Source organism: Tupaia chinensis, unplaced genomic scaffold, assembly GCF_000334495.1.
Source record: "Tupaia chinensis unplaced genomic scaffold, TupChi_1.0 Scaffold143951_1, whole genome shotgun sequence".
Lineage (NCBI taxonomy): Eukaryota > Metazoa > Chordata > Mammalia > Scandentia > Tupaiidae > Tupaia > Tupaia belangeri.
The window spans coordinates 349,415-372,713 of NW_006203802.1; the positions used below are offsets into that span (position 1 = coordinate 349,415).

Sequence of the window (23,299 nt, forward strand, 5' to 3'; positions counted from 1 at the left end):
CCCGCAGCGCGTCCAGGCCGCGGCCCGCCTACAGCGCAGCCGCCACCCAGGGGTCTCAGAGCTGACGTCGCCCCCGCCGCACCAGCCCCGGGGATGGGCGGAGAGGGCGGGGACTAGGGGGCGGGGCCACGGCGACGTGCGGACGCAGGGATTGGCCGTCGAGCGCACGCCCCGCCCTTCTGCGAGGAGGTCTGGGAAGTCGGAGCTTCCATCACCGGTAGGCATAGTCGCAGCCCCCTGGTGGCTTGACTGTGTCGTTCTCCACTTTGCTGTGTCTGCTATAGGGTTTTGCAGTAGCTTCCGGACCTTGAGGGAGAGGAAAGCAGGAACACAACAGGGACTAGGACTTTCCATTAGGAACCTTTGTCTGAGGGACAGGCTCCAATACTGCAGGAATCACTTCACCTCAACCTGTTCATCTGCTTTTGTTTTTCCCTGTTCTATCCCTGCACTCTCTTCATTCAATATCTCTCCTTCCTTAATGAAAGCAGGTAAAGTATGCAAATAGGTGCTGGATAACCACATCCCTAAGCCAAGAAAGTTTGAATACCCAGATAGTGCTGTCAGAAAACTCTGTAGGCACATATATCCTTTAATTACTTCTGTACTTAGTTTCTGCCCGGCACTGGCATGAAGATTTTCCTTAGGGCTTTGCAGAACTCATCTCTCCTTTCTTGGGCAAAGGAACTATGAATCAGGAAACAAGTCTTTGGAATGGGAGAGGGGCTTGGCACAGGTTGAGGTAGTCTCCTTGTAGTCAGGAGGTCTAGGTCTTACTGGTGTTAACTGTCCTTTGCAAAACTAAGCTCAAGAATGGAAATTTCCTTTAGATAACCCTACTCAGGCACTTTCTTTAGTACTCTGCAGCATAGTTAAGTTTATGGGCTCTGAAATTAGACTCCTTGGACTGGAATCTTGGTCTCTCCAACTACTAGCTGTGTAGCCTTGGCAAATTACCAGTATGCCTGAAAGAAGTAATAACAATGTATGTTATTGTTATTTTTCCTTTAATTTGCTTAGGTCCTGTTGTAGTTGTTGGGACATACCATCAGTAGAGCCCAAAAATAACTTCAAAAAGAATTTAAAAACTTAAAGCACATCTAGTGATTCTAATCCAAATGTTTTATTTTTCAGATGAGAAACTTAGAGCAGAATGATGAACTGATAGGTCCACATTAGAAGTGCAGGGAGCCTCATATACAGGTTAGTACTCTTTCTCTTGCCCAGGCCTCTAGACTTCTCTGCCTTTCAGCCTTATTCTCTTCTCCCCAACCCCTGTTCTGTTATTGCCCAACTTCATCCTTTTCCATGCTATTCTTCCACTCATTTTAAAACAGGGAAAGGAGACCCTTCCAGAGGTCACAGTATTCCATATACATATGTACCTTTGCACATCTGTACAGTTATCTCCTTGGCTATGTGGCCCATTGATGAAATCAAAGTGGATATTTCTAGAAGGGACTCAAGGAAAGCTTTATGGAAGAAATGTCCCTCCAGCGGTTTGATCTTTACCCATCCTTTTTCTTAACAGGTACAGGGCCATGATGCTAGAGGTAGAGTAGTCATATTTCAGCCTTAGTAACAAAAGCCACACACTCTATTAGTAGTGTAAGAAAGAGAGATGCCTAGATTCATATTGCTTTGGAGGGCCAACTTACTACTTCTGTACTGCCCACTTCTGGGATTTGCTGGTACATAAATCCCCCCTATATGAGGTTCTGTTATCTGAATTTCCTGTTATAAGAATTGAATGTAGTTCCTGATTGATGAAATGGTCAGGTCATTTACTTACCACTGTTATATATAGAATTTTTTATCTTACCTCCACAGCGTGAGATAAAAGAGGGAATAGAAAATGTAAATAAGCAACAACAACAAAATGTTCTCTTCGTTCATAGACTTGATTTTCCTTTAAATATCCAAGTATTAAAAATGAATTGCCAAATCACATGGTAATTAAGTTAAATTTTATAAAATGTGTTTTGGTAGGTAATTTCTTTTTGTTTTTTTTTTTTAAGAATTACTTTATGGGGATGGGGCCCAGCAGATGGCATAATGGCTACATCGCTGGACTCCCACGTAGTCGACCACGGTTTGAGCCCCAGACCCAGTGGCTTAAACTCATGCTGGGCATGTGTGCATGTATGCCAAGATCCCAAAAGGAGAATGGAGGAGAAAGGATTGCAGCATAACCATCCCCCCACCCCCCTGGGAGTGATTTCTTGCTTTCTGTCTCTCTGTCTTTCTGGCGAATACACATGCCCTATAACAAAAGCCTCTCAAGAAAAAAAAAAATCATTTTATGTAATTTTATTTATTTTAATTTGACCAGTGAGAGAAGAGAGAGAGAGAGAGAGAGAAAGTGAGAAAGCAAGCTGCCATGTCTGGGACTTGAATTGTGGTCAGCTGTATGGGAGTCTTCAGCACCTTAATCATCATGCCACCTGCTGGTACCCTGGAATGGTAGTTTTAAAATGTGTCCATAGTTTGATACTTCTCCCTCCATAGGGTAAAGCTTAACTTCCCTCATCTTGAGTTCGGGCTGTATTTAGTGACTTGTTCTCATGAATAAAATGTGATATAAATAATACAGTATGACTTACTTTCTTTTTCTTTTTTTATAATTTTATATTTACATGTAATTGTACATCTTTGTGAGGTATAATATGCATTTTTCAAAGCATGCATATTGTGTGCGATAATCAAATAAAAGATATTACCATATACATTGTTTTCAATGAAGAATGCCACATTGTTATGTGTACTGTTAATTTTTGCTCTACCAGTTTTCCTTCCTCCCTCCCTCCCTCCTTTCTTTCTTTCCTTTCCTTTCATGTGACTTTTGAGAGAAGGCTGTAAAACATGACAGCTTTCTTCTTGTCCCTGTGGGATTCCTTGAGGGGAAGAGGTAGCTGTCATGTCATAGTCTTAAAGTCACTTAGGCAACTTATAGAGAGGCCCCCATGGTGACTAATTTAAGATTTCTAGTCCAGAACCCATGGGGAACTGAGGCCTCTTGACAATAACCATGAGAGCTAGCTTGGAAAAAGATTCTTCAGCCCTAACTAAGATTTTCAATTGACTCCATGCACTCCAGTCAACATCTTGACTAACCTCAAGAGAAACCCCAAGCCAGAACCTCTCAGCTAGGCTGCTCCCAGATTTCTGGCCCACAGAAACTTTCAAATAATAAATGGTTAAATGATTATTGTTCAAAGCCACTGTTTTCAGGCGATAATTTGGTATGCAACAATAGATAACTAATACATCTGGGTATAATAAAGCTTAGTGCCACCTAACATGTATGCCAGCACTCAGTTATTTGTTTAAATGAATAAACAATTGAAGGGAGTATGTCTTTTTTGTAGTAATGGGTAACATACAATGCTGGTATTGTTTTTGATCCCTGACACCTGTATTATATAACGATTTTTTTTAGTGTGATCATGGAGAGGTCAAATGTAAATCTAATCAAGATCTGAACAGTCCTGAAAGTAACATATGGTGAATAGAGCAAATTCAATAGACTTGAATTTTGCTCCCGGCTTTAACAATAATTACCTGTGTGACTTATGAAGAGTCACCAACCCCTTTAAATCTCAATTTCTCTACTCATTAATGGGGATCAATAATGCCAGTTTATCTCAAAATATAATAAATGAGGTTATAAGAGAGTACTTAAAAGAGTTGGTGGAAAAATGGAATTAATGTATAAGTTTAGGGCCTACTGGTTAAGGGGGCCAAATCCCACATGGCCAAACGTTCAAATCCCAGCCCTCAGCAGCTTGAAAAATACGCCAGGTGTGTGCAGATCCTGACAGAATGGAGAAATCGAGAAGGGATTGTGATGTGACCATACTTCACTGGGGAGTGCTCTGTGTGTGTGTGTGTGTGTGTGTGTCTTTGTGTGTCTAAAGCTAGTGCACTCACTCTCTGGCAATTAAAAAAAGTATAAATTTATTTTGGTGCAAAAAAAATTGAAATCCATGTGTAGATTTTTCATAATATACATTTTCCATGAACGTTTTCCTTTATATGTGACAGTGTAATTGTACAGCATTAACTTTCTTTTAATTAAATTAGACTGATGAGGTCTGTCTTGTTTTACTTTTAACCAATTAAGCATTAAAAATTTTGGGTGTGAACACCATCAAGAACTTTTCTTTCAAGAGGTAGCAACTTGTATACCAATTTTACTGTGTACTTTTATAAAATATTAGCATCATTCATTGCAAGCAGTTTGGATTTAAGAGTATAGTAGAACGGTAGCTTATTACATGTCAGATCTCATTTTACTAGGCTGTTGAAAATTTATTGCACCTTAAGAAGAATACGTAATTATGACTGACTCCTTTTTCTTTTCATGAATTAATTTGTAACTGTGGCTAGGTATCGGCCCCTTTTTATGGTAACAGTGGTGCTTAAATATACTTAGTAATAAACATACATTTAACCAGTAATTTGATCTGAAACTAAGAGTTCATCCTAGAGCAAAGTTGAACCAACATAAGGAAATAAATGGCAAAATATGTGTTTCTCTTTTAGAAGGCAGGACTTGGGCACACAGGAAGACTTTGTACAGTGGAATGTCACAGGTAGAGATTATGCAATTATTGACAGTGCACAATTCTGTGGCATGAGTAATCTAAAAGGAAAATGTATTAGGATGAAATAAAATTCAAGTCCTGATTACTTGGTGGATGAATTACTGAAGCTCTCTGGTTTTGTTGCTGTTGTTTCTTGTTTTCTGCCTTTCACCTATGTCCCCAGAGCAATTGAAACTGCTGGCTTACCTAGTATCAAGATACCTTACTTGAGATTAACAATCCCTGAATAAGTAAGAGAAAACTGTTATAGTTTTTTTTGTCATTGTTGTTGCTTTTTTTTTAGATAGAGAGATTGTTGCTATAGGGTGCTTGCGTTAAACAGAGAGACAGAAGCGAGAAATAACCCCCCAGGGGGATGGCCACACCACAATCCCTTCTCCTCCATTCTCCTCCCAGGATCTTGGGCATGCATGCACACACACACCCAATGTGATTTTTAAGCCTCCAGGTCTGGGACTCCAACCACAGTCGACCATGTAGAAGTAAAGCAACGTAACCGTAACATCACCTGCTGGTCCCAAGAAAGAGAAAATTCTAAAAAGAAGAAACAACAACAACAACAACAAAAAAAAAACAGAACTTTATGCTCTCCATTTCCAATATCAAATTAGGAAGTAAATAAAAAATGGACACCAGAAAACTGAAACCGAGATGGAGGAATCATGGTGGCCATATGCTTTTCAACAAAGCTTCTCACCTTCTATTGAAAATTCCTGCCAGTTCCACCCTTTGGAGCCCAAAAGAACATTTCCTAAACCATTTTCATTTCTTCCTGCTACATCTCACAAAATCTACACAAATTTTGAGACAGCTGAAAAGGATGGTGTTGGGAACCAGCAGTTAGCGTAATGGCTATGTCGCTGGACTCCCACGTAGTCGACAGCGGTTCGCGTCCTGGACCCTGTGGCTTAAACCTCACGCCGGGCGCGTGTGCGTGCGTGCCCAAGATCCCGAGAGGAGAATGGAGGAGCAGGGATTGCGGCGTGACCATCCCCCCTGGGGGGTGATTTCTCACTTTCTGTCTCTATGTCTCTCTCTGTCTGTCTGGCGAGCACACGCGCCCTACAGTGAAAATCTCTCCAAAAAAAAAAAAAGGATGGTGTTGGGAACCAGCAGTTAGCGTAATGGCTATGTCGCTGGACTCCCACGTAGTCGACAGCGGTTCGCGTCCTGGACCCTGTGGCTTAAACCTCACGCCGGGCGCGTGTGCGTGCGTGCCCAAGATCCCGAGAGGAGAATGGAGGAGCAGGGATTGCGGCGTGACCATCCCCCCTGGGGGGTGATTTCTCACTTTCTGTCTCTATGTCTCTCTCTGTCTGTCTGGCGAGCACACGCGCCCTACAGTGAAAATCTCTCCAAAAAAAAAAAAAGGATGGTGTTGGGAACCAGCAGTTAGCGTAATGGCTATGTCGCTGGACTCCCACGTAGTCGACAGCGGTTCGCGTCCTGGACCCTGTGGCTTAAACCTCACGCCGGGCGCGTGTGCGTGCGTGCCCAAGATCCCGAGAGGAGAATGGAGGAGCAGGGATTGCGGCGTGACCATCCCCCCTGGGGGGTGATTTCTCACTTTCTGTCTCTATGTCTCTCTCTGTCTGTCTGGCGAGCACACGCGCCCTACAGTGAAAATCTCTCCAAAAAAAAAAAAAGGATGGTGTTGTTTTCTTAATTGACTGACAAAGGAATGGGGTAAAGATGGAGAATGGGACCAAGGAAGAGATAAAGAAGAAAGGAAACTCTAGGAAGTATTTGACCCTCAAGAGGAAGGAATCAGTGTGACTCATAACATAGGAGCTTAAAAGCAGAGACTACCACGTGTACACTAAGGAACGAGTGTCATTTTGTGAAATATTCTCAGCTTATGAGATTAGGCTCCCTGGAGTTACTCTGTGTTCCTCCAGTTCCCTGGAATAAGAGTCAGAAGATTTCTTAATTATTTTCCCTGGTGTCTCAACAAAAGCCGAAAACATTTGTAAATGGAATAAGTGAAGCTTACTTTAGTTTGAAATCTCAAAGAAGTAAGTTATTTATAAATGTGTATACCAAGCGTTTTGGCTTATGTATTTTAGCTTAATAATAAAATGTAATTTATTTTCTTCTTTGAAGTTGTATTTCTAAATCTAAAAACACCTTTCGGGTTTCTGTGAATCCTTCATTGAGAAGCACCTCCTTCCTTAGCTCTTTTCCCCAGTTCCCATCTAGAGGTTGGGTCCTCATACCCTTGCTGGTATGAGAGGACCTTTCCCTCTTCCTGGCCATAGCTGATGGGGTAGGGCTTGTTCCTTGAAGGAACTTGAATCAGTCAGGTCTTCTCTTTTGGGAGTTTTGAATTGAGATAGAGGGACTTTATTCTTCTATTGAACACTGAAACTATAACTAAACCTGGATTTTAACCTGAGCATGTAAACACAAAATAAGAGGAAGTTAATATGTGGGGAGAGAAAATAAAAGCAGACTGAGAAGAGTAGTTGACTCTGACCTGTGGGGCTCCTTGAGACAGACAAGAGAGAGAAAGAGAGAGAATAGCTTTCTGGCTCTGCCAAGGTTTCCTGTGGCCACCGTCCCTCCAATGTCCTGACTGCACTTGAGTTTCATGAACTTCTATCCTGTATTCTTCGATTATGTACTGTTAAATTAGTTTGTATGGATAGTTTTCTCATTCTTTAAAATACATGTAATCACTTAGGAGCGATTTAAATAGGTCTTATCATTTATAGGAAGTAGAAAGTGTTTTTGAAAGCTTTTGTCTGAAGGAATAAATAAGGCTTAAGAAAGGCTTGCAACAATTCCAATCTTCTGAATAAAGAGAGCAAAATAATGGAGTAAGAAGCTCCAGGCTCTTGTCATGTCAGAGAAACATAAAAACCCCAGAAGAAACAGAACCAAATTTTGCGAGAATCTGGAAAACAATGAATAGTTTATAACAACCAACTCAGCAGTGAATCAAGAAAAAAGCACTTCAAAACAGTAGGAAGGTTTTGTGCTGATTTTGCTTGTCTTTCCCTTATTCTTCAACATACTCTTGCATGAGGGCAGTCTTAAAATGGCAGTAGTTTTAAGGTGGCAAAAGTCTTAAAACAGCAGCAGTTATAAAGCTGCGGCAGTCATGAAGAGGCATCACTCTTAAAGTGGTAGCCATCTAAAAGCATCCAGCTGATGTTCTCAGCATGGGGCCATTTCCCTGGCTCCAAAAGGAACAAAGCTGACTTTGCACATTATTGTATGTGTTCTAGCCTGTCCAGGAGTGCTATGGATTGTGTTCCCTAGAATTCGTATGTTGAAGTCTTGACCTCCAATGTGACTGTATTTAGAGGTAGGGCCTGTCTGTGAGGAAGTAATAAAGGTTGAATAAGGCCACAAGGGTCCTGTCATATAGATCTGGTACCCTCACACAAAGAGGAGGAGACATCAGAATTTTCTTTTTCTCCACCATGTGAGAATATAAAGAGAAGGCAGTTTATCTGTAAGACAGGAAGAAAGTCCCTACCAGGAAAATTTTACCAGAACCTTGAACTATGAAAATTACATTTCTGTTTTATAAGTCATCAAGCCTTTGTTATTTTATTATAGCAGCCTGAGCAGATTAATCCAGACGGCTACCTGAAGGACTAATGCAAGGTGCCCCTCTTGTCTGTGAGGAAGTAATAAAGGTTGAATAAGGCCACAAGGGTCCTGTCATATAGATCTGGTACCCTCACACAAAGAGGAGACATCAGAATTTTCTTTTTCTCCACCATGTGAGAATATAAAGAGAAGGCGGTTTATCTGTAAGACAGGAAGAAAGTCCCTACCAGGAAAATTTTACCAGAACCTTGAACTATGAAAATTACATTTCTGTTTTATAAGTCATCAAGCCTTTGTTATTTTATTACAGCAGCCTGAGCAGATTAATCCAGACGGCTACCTGAAGGACTAATGCAAGGTGCCCCTCTCTATTTTACCTAACCTACCAGTGAGCCCAGAAGTGCTTGAAAACACTACAAATTGAATGAACACTCTTCAGACATTTGAAGTAAAGATTACTTGCAAACAGACTACATAAAGTAAAAGTTAGGGAGAGTTTCTTTGAAAAATTAGGACATTCTAAAGCAACGATGTATACGTGGGAATTTAGGAAGTCGTGTACATGCACAGGGCAAGACACATGCTCAGAAAACACTCTCATAAACTTTTAAACTTCATGTTGGGCCAATCCTTTGGCATAGGTCAAGCCTGGCTGAAAATTGAAAGAGTGCCTTTTTTCAAAGTCAGTTTGTAAAGACTACTAGTGTTCTTAGCATTCAGAAAAAAAATCTCTGACGAAACACTAGCTGAACATAATTTAAAGAAAAGAGACTTTACTGACCAATTAATAAAGAATATAGTTGTTGCAGAAATATTTGGGGAAAGGCATTAAATAAACTGATTGCCATAATCTTCAACAACCAAAAAGCAGCAAATACTGGGAAAATCTAATTTCCCAGTATTTGAAATCTGATTTCCAGTTACTACACTATAGTAGTTAAATGTGTAGTTTTCACAGAAACAAAACAAATGAAAAAAAAAGGCATACAAAGAAACAATCATTACCCCATTCAAAATAACAAAATAAATAGGGAAAAAAAATCCCTGAGGTAGGCCAGACATTGAAATTACTAAATAAGGACTTTAAAAACAGTTGTCTTAAATATGTTCGAAGAACTCAAAGAGAATATCAACAAAGAACTACAGAAAACCTCCTAGGGGGACCAGCAATTGGCATAATGGCTATGTCGCTGGACTCCCAGGTAATCGACCGCGGTTTGAGTCCCAGACCCAGTGGCTTAAACTCACGCTAAAAGCATGTGCATACGTGCCCAAGATCCCGAGAGGAGAATGGAGGAGAAGGGATTGCAGCATGGCCATCACCCCTGGGGGTGATTTCTCGCTTTCTGTCTCTCTGTCTCTCTCTTTCTGGCGAGTGCACGTGCGCTATAGAAAAACCTCTCCAAAAAGAAAAAAAAAATCATAAAGAAACAGAAAAGAAAGAAAACTTCCTAGACAACCTCACATGGGAAAGTTCCCTTTCAAGTCCAGAGTCCTCCCTGAGAACACTGAGCACATCTTTGCCTATGATCAGGGGCTGCCTATAGGATCAGGGTGGATTGCAGCGTCAAGACCCAGTTGGGAGTGCTGTCTACTGTCTCTCTCTCTCTCTCTCATATATATTCACTCATGGAAGGAATAAATAAACTTTTTAAACAATTTATAGAAAATTGTAATTAAAGTATGAGTTTATTTTTTAAAATTATAAATTATTAAAAAGAACCAAACAGAAATTCTGGAGCTGGAAAATACAATGGTTAAAATGGGAAAAAGAAAATCTAAGTTCAACAGCAAAATTAAGTAAACAGAAGAAAGAATCAGTGTACTTGAAGATAAGACAATTGAAATGATCAAGACTGAGGACCAGAAGGGAGAAAGAATGGCACCAGCTCTGTGGTCTAATTGTTAAAGGATTATCATACTACATGGACACTGTGAAGTTTGAATTCTAGCTGTGGTGGGCTGAAAATCACTGGACATAAGCGCATGTCCAAAAAATCCTGACAGGATAGAGGAATGGTGGGGAAGGGATTGTGGTGTGACAGTGCTCATAGGTGAGTGCTCTCTCTCTCTCTCTCTCTTTCTCTCTCGTGAGCGAATGAGTGAATGTACCCTTTGGCTTATTTAAAAGAAAGAAAAAGAATAAAGACACTCTTTTATTGTTGGATGCAAACAGTACAACCACTTTGCAGACAGTATGGCAACTTTCTAATAAAAGTGAATGCACTTTTAACCTACAATCCAGCAATTGCTCTCCTTGGTAGTTATTTAAATGAGTTGAAAATGTATGTTCACGTGAAAACCTCTATATGAATATTTATAAAAGCTTTATTAGTAATTTCCAGGACTCAGAAGCAACCAAACTGGGGCTAGCTCCATGGTGTACTGGTTAAGGGAGTCATATCCCACATGGCTGACCTTATGGTTTAAATCCTTGCCCTAGTGACTTGAAAAACACAGTAGGCATGTATGCACCTAGGAAAGGCCATATGAGGACATAAGCAGGCAGCTGTCTACCAGCTTGGAAGAGAACGCTCACCAGAAACCAAATTTTCCAGCACTTTGATCATGAATTTGTAGCCTCTACAACTGTGAGAAAGTAAAGTTCTACTATTTATGTCACCCAGAGTGGTATTTTGTTATGGCGGCCTGAGTAGACTAATTCAAGATGGATTGATACATTAACTGTGGTATATCCAGACAGTGGAAAAATATTCACCACTAAAAAGAATTACACTGTCAAGCTACTATTCTTTATGATAATGTAATGGTAGCCATGTCATTATACATTTGTCAAAACCCATGGAATGTACAATACCAAGAGTGGCCCCTAATGTAAACTATGGGTTCTGATTGATGATAATCTGTCAGTTTTAGTTCACTGATGGAAACAAATATACCACTTTGGTGCAGGATCTTAATAGTGGGGGAGGCTGTGTATATATGGGGATAAGGAATATATGGAAAATCTTTATACCTTCCATTCGGTTTCACTGTAAACTTAAAATGAATTAAAAAAAAAAAAAAAGATTCTTTTGACCCAGCCATGGCAATGCAGTGGTTGTACTCATTTCTACAATGCTGAAAGCCACATAGAAGATAGCAGTTCTGCCCCTGGTTTGATTCATACATGCCAGGCATGCATGTATATGTTCATGACCCTGGCTAGCTGGGAAGGCTGGAGACAAGACTTAGGATGAGACCCTGTTGAGAGTCCTTGTCTTTCTCCTCTCTCTTTCTGTCTCTATCTCTGCCTCTCCTTAAATAAACCTTAAAAAATGTATATAAATTATAAAAAAAAAAAAGTGAACAGAGCCTAAGGGACCTGTGGTACACTATCAAGTAGATCAGCATAAAATACATTATGAGAGTTCTAGAAGGAGATGAGAGAAAGCGGTATAAAGAACACTTGAAGAAACTATGGTAAAAGTCCCAAATTTTATTACAGATATGAATCTGTAAATCCGTGAAACACAATGAACTCCAACTTGGATAAACTGAAAGAAAAACACACTGGGACATTTCTAATCAAACTGTCAAAGTGAAAGGTAAAGAGGAAATCTAAAAGCGGCAAACAAAGCAAGAAGTGATTTATTACATAGAAAGAATCTTCAATAAGATAAAATCTGTTTTTCTTATGGTAGAAGGCAGTGCAATGACATATTTAAGATAATGAAAGACAAAGACTGTTAACTGAGAAATCTATATCCAACAAAATTTTCCTGCAAAAATGAAGAGTAAATTAAGACATACTTAGATAAATAAATATTGAGGGAGATAATTACCACCAAGGGCAACTCCTAAAAAATGCTGATGGGAATCTCGTAGGTTGAAATGAAAAGACACTAGACAGTAACTCAAGAACATATAAAGAAATAAAGATCTGCAGTAAAGGTAAATGCATTGACAAATATATTTTTATTTGTCTATCCACTTTCTATTTCTGACAGGATTTTATAAACACGTAAAAAAATAATTATAAATCTGTTTTTGTACACACTGTTTATAAAGATGTAATAAAGACAATAATAACATAAAGGGGAGAATAAATATGTACAGGAGCATACTTTATGTTTTTAAAGTTAGGTTGGTGTTAATTCCAAATATACTCTTTAAGGCTGGCCCGGTAACCTAATGGTTAAGGGAGCTGGATCCTACCTGGCTTACCACAGTTTGAGTTCTGGTTGCAGCAGTTTGAAAAACATTCAGGGTATGTGTGCATGTGTGCCCAAAATCCCAAAAGAAGATGTGGAGAAGAAGGGATTGTGGCATTAATGACCATCATCCATGGAGGGTGCTTTTCCACTTTCTCTTTGTCTCTGTCTCTCTTTCTCTGGTGGTGAGTACATACACCTTCTGACAAAAACTCTTAAAAAATCATGGGATAAAAAGACTACCAGTGATCTAACTTTATTTCTTTATGAACTAGGAAACAAACAGCAAACCAAACAAACCAAAAACTAGTAGAAGGAAGGAAATAATAAAGAATTAGAGAAGAGATAAATAAAAATGGAAAATAAAGAAACAGGCAAAATTGACAAAACCAAACTTTAGTTCATTGAAAAGAATCCCAGCTCCTGCAGCTTGAAAAACACATCGAGTGTGTGTGTGTGTGTGTATGTGTGTGTGTGAGAGAGAGAGTGTAAGAGAATGGGTGCTCTTTCCTGCCCCAGATCCTAACTGGATGGAGAAAATGAGAAGGAATTGCAGCATGATCATGTTCCATTGGGGGTGGGGGGTACTTTCTCCCTCTTCCTCTCTGTCTCTATCTGGTAAGCACACACACCTCTGAAAAATTAAATTAAAAAAAAGAAAGAAAGAAAGAAAGAAAAAGAAATAGGATATTATTGCTAACTTTACAAAATAAAAGCGGTTTTAAGGGAATACTATGAACAGTTGCATGCCAATTGGATGACATCAACAAATCCACTTTTAAAAATTGCTAGCAAGGGACCAGCAGACAGCGTAATGGTTACATATCTGGACTCCCACATATTTGACTGTGGTTTGATTCCCAGACCCGGCCACTTAAAACTCTTGCCAGGCATATGTGTGTGCAGGCCCAAGATTCCGAGAGGAGAATGGAGGAGAAGGGATTGCTGCATGGCCATCCCTTGCTGCAGGGTGATTTCTTGCTTGCTTGCTTTCTGTCTCTCTGATGAGTCCAAATGCCCTACAGCAAAAAAAAAAAAAAATCTCTTAAAAAGAAAAATTGTGGACCAGCAGTTAGCATAATGGCTATGTTGCTGGACTCCCACGTAGTCGACCATGGTTCGCGTCCCGGACCCAGTGGCTTAAAACACACCGGGAGCGTGTGCGTGCGTGCCCAAAATGCCGAGAGAAGAATGGAGGAGAAGGGATTGTGGCATAGCCATCCGCCCTGGGGGGTGATTTCTCACTTTCTGTCTCCCTATGTCTCTCTGTCTGTCTGGCGAGCGCACACGCCCTATAGCAAGAAAAACAAACAAACAAACAAAAAACAAACAAACACCTCTAAAAAAAAAAGGAAAAATTACTATTAGGTATGTGTACTTGCCAGAGGGAGACAGAAAAACAGAGAAAGAGAGAAAGCACCTCCCAGTGGGACATGGTCATGTCTCAGTCCTTTTTCCTCCATTTCTTAATCCTGTCAAGATTTGGGGCATGCACACATATAAGCCTAATGTGTTTCTGAAGCCACCAGAGCCCAGATTCACATCATAGTTGGCCTTGCGAGATCAACTTCCTATGCATTGCTCTAAACTGCTGTATTTTGAGACTACCCCATCAAATTTTTGAGAGAGTAATCTATGTTCACTATATTTACTTACCTATTCATGAATTTGTTCACTCGTGAAAAATGGAGAACATATTTCTTTATAAATGGTACCAGTATTTTTGAGAGAAATGTGTCTTTCCTTTTTCTTCTTCTTTTTTTTGGAGAGGTTTTTGTTATAGGGCACGTGCGCTCACCAGACAGACAAGAGAGAGAGAGAGAGAGAGAAAGCGAGAAATCACCCCCGGGGGGATGGCCATGCCGCAATCCCCTCTCCTCCGTTCTCCTCTCGGGATCCTGGGCATGCACACACATGCGCTCAGCGTGAGTTCAAGCCACCGGGTCTAGGATGTGAACTGCGGTCGACTACGTGGGAGTTCAGCGACATAGCCATCATGCTAACTGCTGGTCCCAGAAATGTGTCTTTCTTTAGAAGGAAATCCAAAAATCTTTTTAAGCTGGAGTAGGAGGTAAGACATTCAGGATTTTATGAGACTGAACCAACCAAGGATATGGTCTAGGTCTAGCAAAAGAACATTTTTGCTGCTCCAGAGACGAAGAGAAGGGAGGAGGGAGTAAAAGTAAAGAGGAGAAAGAAGAGTTAGGAAAATAAGGATCTGGGTTCTGGGAGAAGAGGTCCAGGGGCAGTACTGCAAGGGAAGAAGATCGAAATTTTGTAGACTAGTAATATTCAGTGAGAGCCTTATCAAATATCGGTTACTAAAAATATTGCTTGCTTTGGCCCTCATGAATTTCTACTTGGAGAAAAAAAAAATCTGAAAAATTCTAAATCATGCTGGGCATGTGTACCTGCACTTCTAAAATCTTAGAAGGAGAATGGAGGAGAAGAATTTGTGTCATGGCTATTCCTGCTATGGGGGTTATTTCTCACTTTCCATCTCACTGTTTCTCATTGGCAAGCACATGTACCCTATGACAATAAAAAAAGGGGAAAAATCTATGAAATATCAACTTGATTGGAATAATTTTAGAGACTCACTAATCTTCATGATACTCCTTAGGGCATAAACATAGGAGCTTTATTACTGTTAGAATATTATTTTATAATTTTACACATATTTTAAGATGAAATGTATCATGTGTGATAAGAAATACAACATTTTTTTTCCTGAGAGGTGTTTTTTTATTTATTTTTTTCTTTTGCTATACGGTGCATGTGCTTGCCAGAAAGACAGAAGGTGAGAAATCACCCCCCACGGGGGATGGCCATGCCATAATCCCTTCTCCTCCATTCTCCTCTCGGGATGTTGGGCACGCATGCACATGCACCAGGCTTGAGTTTTAAGTCACCAGGTCCAGGTCTCAAATCACGGTCGACTACATGGAAGTCCAGCAACATAGCCATTGTGCCAATTGCTGGTCCCGAAATACAACATTCTTAAAGAACATTCATTTTATCAAATAAATCAAATGTTTTATAGATACTTGGTCAATTCATCTCAACCAATGCTATTGTCTCCATTATTAGGTTCAATCTGGACTGCTACTTAGGGCAAACTTGTGAAAATAGAACCTGATATTATTTTTCTGTACATTGCACAGTTTTTTTAGCCAATAAGGATCTCAAAAAGGAGTAGAGATGGAGCCCAAGGAAATATAGGTGAAGATGATGCCAAGGTGCTGCTCCCCTATCTCCCTTCCCAGAGAGGCTTGGATTCTAGAATGAAAACTGCTACAAGGTAGACAAACTGTGGGTGATAAGAGAAATTAAATTCTATCCAGAAGACTCTGGGTCTGGTCCTCCATCAGGAGATGTCTCCTTTACTGCAAATCATAAAATTTGTCACAGATTTATTAAGTCTTGGACTTTGAATTAAAACGATGTGTTTGAACTTCAGCTTGAAATAAAAATAACAATGACTAACATTATTAATAGAAGCAGAGGAAACTTTAAGAAGGAAATAAGAATTCAGAATCTGTAATTCTTACCCTTTATGTACTATATTATATTAGACATTGTGCCAAGCACTAAATTTATGGATTTACTTTCATCTTCATACCAACCCTCTAAGTTCTTATCAACTCTAACTGACTAAAGCAAAACAAAACAAAACAAAACAAAAAACCTAGTCTCAGAGATTAAGCCCTTGTATGTAGTCCAACAGAGATTTCAACCTAGTTGATGTTTTTAACTCTTATTTTGGTATAATTGACATACAATAACTATACATATGTGAGGCTTAAAAAGTGATGTTTTGACATATATACACATTGTTAATTATTAATATTATTATGATCAAGATAGCAACTATATCTAATACCCTCATAAGTTTCCTCCTGCCATCCCACCCCAATTCCAAGAAACCAGTGTTCTGCTTCCTATTTCTATTTCTTAGTTTGCCTTTTCTAGAGTAATATAAATGGAATTGTACCATATGTACTACTTAAAAATCTGTCTTTTTCACCATCATAATTACTTTGAAATTAAACTATTTTGTTGCATTTAGCAATAATTCGTTCCTTTTTTGCTAGTAGCATTCCATTGTAAGGATAGACCCCAACTTTTGTATTTATTCAAAGGCTGAAGGACTTTTAGTCTGTTTTCGAACCTAAACCCATGTTATATTTTGCAGCTCTATCACTTACCGTGTGGTCTTTGGAAATGCAATTATTCTCTCCAAGTGTTCATTTTTCATATATAAATTGGCTATAATAAATTTTTCACATGGTTGTTATCAGGAAATGAGATAATATGTGAAAACACCTCGTCCCATATGGTCACACAGCAGGTTCTTATAATTATTCATTTATTTTCCTCTGGAAGGAAATGTTTTTAGGAAGGAAATGAGAACAGATATAGTAGTACATGCCTTTGTGGACTTTTTCTGCATTGAAACCTCATTCATGAAGTTTTCTCTCTATAATTTTCCCTACTTTATTTCATCTGCACCCATGGATATGATGTTCGTTTTTTCTCTTTAATCCAAATATAGACATAAATTCCTTTTCTTACTGCCTTAGCATGGCTGAAATAGAGTGATATTTCCACAAGAACTAAGGGATAAATGAAGTGCAAATAATTATGTAATACCAAGCAGTGGAAGATAGTCAAGGCTTCTAGATGCATGCTCTGACCCAAATGATCTCAGAAAAATCAGTAAAAGAACTTTATTTAGCGCCAGATCTGCTTGTACAGGGATCACCACCCTTCTATACAGATGGGTGGGCACAAATTGGCCTAAGCATCTTCCTAACTTGGCTCTGTCTTTTGGTTATCAGGCCATCTTCTGTTACTAGTTACTATGACTTCTTGTTCTGCTTATAGAAAAACACTTCTTTAACTCTTTAAGTTCTAAATGTCCATACTGTTGAGTCCTTCTGCTGAGGGTTCTAGGTCTAAAGAAAACACGCCAGTGATCAATAAAGTTGATCAAGGTTGATCTGCACTAAATTGGTTTTTGAGGCATTTTATGATGACACACCCCTTAGATCTTAATTAATACAAAACAATGCTTACATGCAATCAAAGAGAGCAAACTGGAGGTGGACACTGTAATGCATTCCTTGATCCTCCTTCTGGACTGAAGGATTTATTTTCCCAGTTCTTGGGAGTGCTGCCAGTAAAATCCTCAGCTGCCAAGCCTCTCCTGGGACTTCCTCAGGTGCAGGCAGCTGGTTTAAGTCTGGACCACACCCCTTCTCAGGGAACCCACATCCAATTACTAATCAACCTAAGAAATAAGAACTTCTCAGCTTCCACCTGTGATACTTTACAGGGCCAATCCAACTTCAGAGTTCCTCATGGGGTTGACTGTGGGCTGTGTTAAACTATATCACTCCTTGACGTTGGCCTCTGTCCAGTTGTACTTCTTTCTCTTCTTTTTTTGTAGGTGTTGATCTCAGACGCATTCCCTAGTAAACTTTCTGTAAGCTGATCTGTATTTCAGACTCTGTTTTCTGAGATATCCAGCCTATGACAAAACCTAAAGCAAAAGGAAAATGATTTCTCAACTCCATTGAAATCTAAGCTCTTTCAAAATTTTACCTAAGTGCAGCTATGGTCAATGGGTGACATAATTTTGAGTCATTTCTGCATACCTAGAGTTAGCTCTTCATGCGTGGTAAACCCATTAACATCAATGCTCCATAAAAGGAATGAAGAAAGATAAACCTAGTGCAACCTGTCTGTCTTGTTATCTGTCCACAAATGAGGACATAAAATCATTTCATCATGCTGATCAGTAGTGATTTGGACAATTACTCAAGTTTTTGAATTTTTTACACTTAGTTGGAGGTAGGATTTTGGAATGTTTTCAGTATGTCAGTTTTGTTTATAACCTCTTTATTACTATCTTTGCCTTAGGGTAAACCTCAATAGACTTTTATGGTCCTTTGTTGTGAAAGTGGGATGATAATTGATGGCCATTGCTGAGAGTGGTTGTATAAGTTAAATGGGAAGACATTTGCAGAGGGCCTAATATACTATGAGAACTCGGTAAATGGTAGCTAGGTTTTATCAACAACTGTTCAATATAATAATGATAAACAGTGGACTGACAAAAACTTTAAAATGAAGTATCTTCTAAACAAATATACACATATATGTATATATGTGTATATTTGTTTAAAATGAAATATCTTTATGTTTACTATAGTATGCATACATTTGAGGGGGGGAAGGGGAGAGAGAGAGAGACTGAAGAAAAGTAAGAAATCACCCTCCAGTGAGATGGCTACACTTTAATCTCTTCTCCATTCTCCTCTTTTGATTTTGGTCACATATGTGCACATGGCCAGTGAGGTTTTAATGTGCTGGGTTTGTGACTCAAACCACATACTCCACCATGTGATCCAGCTGTCTGAACCACCATGCCACTGGTTAACCTCAACAAATATAATTTATTACCATATTTTTAGTCTCCTAACAGGAAATACTCATTACCAAACTTAAAGAGATTCATTATAAAGATGCTTATACTGAACCGCATGTTATTTTTATCTGAGGGAAAATTAGCTCTAAAGTAAAGGAGTTGGACTAAGTGATTTCTTTCTTTCTTTCTTTTTAAATTCTTTTCCTTACCTCTAATGGCCTCATAAGTCTATAGAAGCAACTCTTTCCTAAAATTTAGTCCATCTCTGATAAGGGTTAACTACTTGACCAGTGTTGTTCAAAGTCCTCTTGACTAATAGTCTACTTGCAAATAATTCAGACTCTCTGTTGTTTGTACAAAATGCCAATATAAAAGTAGTCAGTGATGATTAAATTATTATAGAACTGGAAGTCATTACTCTTTATTTTGTCCTAGCTTTACAGTTGCTTAAATTCTATTTAAATTGAATGTACTGTATGTCTCAGTATTTTTTTTTTCTCAATACCGATTATTTTTGCTGGTTACTATCATTAAATACTGAGGCAATTTTCCCTAAACAGAAGGAAGATTTTGCTCTCCCATCTCTTAACAATAGTCTCAGGGACAGTTTCCCTGATACGATTTCTGCAGTTACTTCTCATCTTCCCACATAAATCTGGACACATGCTCAATTTGCTTTTTTGTACCTCGGAATGAATTGCATGTGTATGGATGGCTATCCTTTTAAACCAATTTAGAGTCAAGTCTACTTCAAATTTGAGCTGAACTTAATAACTTCTCTCTTACTGAATGAAACCAGCCTAGTAGACATACAAGATCATTTTTATTTTCATCCTCTTCTAAGAGACCAGAATCCCAATTCTGTGAGGAGACTGGAATGTACCCAGTCTAAAATGTGGTGAGGTGATAAGGGCAAGAAGGACACATATGTGACAGGAAAGAATTGAGGGAGGGAACAGGATCAGGGAATTTAACTGGTTTTGCTTTGTATGTACAATAGCCTTTTACTTTTTTTTGGAGAGGTTTTTGCTATAGGGCATGTGCGCTCGCCAGACAGACAGAGAGAGACAGAGAGACAGAAAGCAAGAAATTATCCCCCAGGGAGGATGGCCACGTCACAATCGCTTCTCCTCGATTCTCCTCTTGGGATCTTGGGCACGCACGCACACGTGCCCGGTGTGAGTTTTAAGCCACCAGGTCCAGGACGTGAACCGCGGTCAACTACATGGGAGCCCAGAGACATAACCATTATGCTAACTGCTGGTCCCAATAGCCTTTTACTTTTGAAGTCAACCACATATCCAATTTATGAACATGAGTGGCTTCAAGGCTCCCCAGGGTGTGAGAGAGGAAAAGAGAGGAGACACCAGAGATTTTGTGCTCCAGTTTACCAAGGTCTGAGCTAAGTATGTTTTTTTGAATTGCTATGATACTATTTATAACACTATTTCTATAGGAAAATGCATTTTTCAGATTACCTGCAAGTGAATTTTTAAAATAAGCTCATATGGAGACAAGGGACTTTTTCTGCTGTACTAGTAGTAACTGTCTTAAGTTTGTAGATAAAGGTTAGGTAGAGAAACAGTGACTTGCCAAAGGCATTACAGTTAAATTAAGCTAAAATCAGAATTCTACACACCTTCATTCAGTCTGTAGAACTTCATTTTCTTTTGGATTTCTAAGGAGCCTTTGCCTTGAGGAAATTATTGTTGCGAGGGAGGTGAGAGACAGGAGCAGAGGGAAACAAAGGTACAAACTATGACGTTCAACAGGCATAACCATTTTCTTATCTGTTTTGCATTTCTATTTGTATTTCAAGCTATTTTTTTCTCTTCCCTTTTCCCTTCCACTGTTTCTTGTTTTGTTTCCTTCTTCTTTGCTTACTGGTCTTTTATTGCTCTCAGTATTTGGCCTGCTTCCTTCCAATCTCTTCCTTTTTATTTTTCAGTTTTAATTTTTTGCCTGCCTTTCCCAGAAGAGAAGAGAATGTCATTCTTACTGCCTCAAGAGTAAAAATTAAGTTCTTAACTCTTTCTGCTCTGTACCAAACATTGTAAAAGGGAAATAACATTCTTTCTATTCTGTTTCCACACAGACATTGTAAAAAGGAAATTCCACAAATATACAGTCTCAACTTTCGCTACAGTCTCATGATTCTTGACTTTTTTTTTCAGCCCTCTTTTCTGCCCATAGTAATGAATCACTTCCTTCCAAAAATGCATCACAAACATACCTGATTCGCATACAATTTCAAGAGTTCAAAAACTCCCTAATGATAGATGAAGAATACTACTGGTTATCTCAGTACATTTTATAAATATCACATAATTTGAGAGTAGAAAAGTCTCTTAAAACATATATAGATATAGGTATAGATATAAATATATATATAATGATATATATAATGTGTGTGTGTGTATATATATATATAAAATTAAGAAAATCAATGATCTATAGTAGCACTTTTATATGGTTGAAAGAAAAAAGGGGAATAAATGTTATCAAATTACAAAGAGGTCATCACTTAATCCAAAAGGATCAAACATTTTTTGATCACTTACTTCCTATATAAATATCTATGATTCAAACATGATACAAATGTTGTGAAAATGATATGTATATTTGTATACATATACACATATATGTATATAATATATGCAGTATAATGACAGGAAACATATTTGTAGTTTTCACAACAACTCATCACGTAGGAATTATTATACTCAGATATGGAAACTGAAACTAGAGAGGTCAAATAGCTGACTCAGGTCAACTGCTAGTGCACAGAATTCTGTAGGTCAGAATTCTAACTTACATTTCACTCCAGGGCTTCCTTGGAGGATAACGTCTTATCTTTTCTTCTCAACACAAATGTTAGGACATAAAAGGTACTTAGGGAATATTGGAATGTTGACTCAATTAAAGAGAACAAAGTTAAATATAGAACCCCGCAATAAATCACTAGAAATTAGAAATCATTCTCCCTACCCTAACCACCACATCTCATTTAATTTCTTTGACAAAAAAAGGAAGCACATTCTAACAGGTTCTAAATAGTAGGGGAGACTTCACAAATTTTCAGAGAAATATAGTAATTTTGTTTTCCTCATTGAACAATTGTGTCAGTTCTAGCAGCATGAGAGTAACGGGCTTGGAAATGCTGATTTTCATTAGACAGGAATGTACTGTAACGTTAATGCAGTAGTAACTGAGGAAACCAGTTTTGATTTAGCAAATTCTCTGAACATTAGAAGAGGTATTCTGATTGAGCCTCCCGAAATATAAGGAACAATTTGAAACATGCCTAGGAGGAAAATACAGCAATTTTAGTGTAACAACTGTTTGCAAAGAAGTCCAATTTTAAAAGAAAGAGTGTCATGGATTGAAGAAATTGTTCAGAATGTACATATGTATACTGTAACTGAGGCTAGCTGAAGATGGAAGCTGTAATTTGAAGATTGTTGGTGAAGCAAATGGAAGCAATATCAAAATGTGGGCATCTCTGAGACAGAGGCTGATTATACTTCAAAACAATATTGTTTAGAAAAGCTAATAAACACTTAACTAGGTTGAACAGAAATTGTATCAGCATTAAGTATAATCTTAGAAGCTAGTCAAGACAATGGAATGATGCAGAATCATCACTGTTTTGCCTTGATTGATAGGTTCATGATTTCAAAGGAAGCCTTCTTGACTTCAGGTCAAAGCAGGCACATGAAACAAAGTTTTAGAATTTTCCCTAGTCCCTTCTTATGAATATTGTGAATGACTAGAATAGCAAAAGAAAAATCCTACTCACCACATCCTCCAGAAAACCAACTAAAAAAAGAAAAATAAACATCCCTGTGACTCTCAGAACATCAGGGAGTTTTGCTTCACCCAAACCACAGACAACAGCAGGACCGTACAGGCCGTGCCTAACTTTAATCACTTGCAAAGGCAGTAGAGGGGAAAAAAAACAAGAATTTTGATGGTTCTGTGAACACTGCAATACAGAAATTGTCGAAAAAATACTCCAAAAGACAGTGTCCCACCTTGAATGAAATTCTCAGTAAGTAAATATTTTGAGAACTGATAGTGAAAAAGAGATGGCTCCTTGCTCTAATACATGCGTAAGTGGACTACAAAGACCTCCGTCACACACTAAGAGATATGGAGAGATCAGAAGGTACCTGATACTTCGGTACTCAAAAAATTCAGAAATATCCAATTCAATAGCTTTCCTGAGGAAAATTCTACTGTGAGAAAATCCAAATTGCACAGGGCAAGAATTCTGAGGGTGAAGGAGAGAGAATGATCAAACACTGGGAGATGAGATAGGACTCCTAGAGAAGGCAGATTTCTGAGAGTGGATGTGGCTATACAAAGAGGCTATCTACAATATATGTGTATGTGTCTCTCTATCGACTCTTTGCTAGTAATGGAGGAGGAAGCTCTCAAACAGTGAAACGGTAAAGGCTGCTGTGACACATCCTGATTCCCTACAAGAGAAACATTTCCTAAAAGCACCAAACATCCGATTTTGTTTATATGTAAGCAACAGA

General features: G+C 38.7%; 1 long non-coding RNA gene across 2 annotated transcripts in view; it reads left to right on the top strand.

Annotated features, from left to right (window-relative positions):
• Positions 1–90: 90 nt before the first annotated feature.
• LOC102480821 (uncharacterized) overlaps positions 91–23,299 on the top strand; it is a 99,984-nt gene continuing 76,775 nt past the window's right edge. The window contains exons 1-2 of one of the 2 annotated variants that reach the window (XR_001369558.2): positions 91–217; positions 1,135–1,203. This is a non-coding gene — a long non-coding RNA (uncharacterized LOC102480821). The remainder of the gene's footprint in view (positions 218–1,134; positions 1,204–23,299) is intronic. The other variant, XR_337029.3, reaches the window with a different exon arrangement.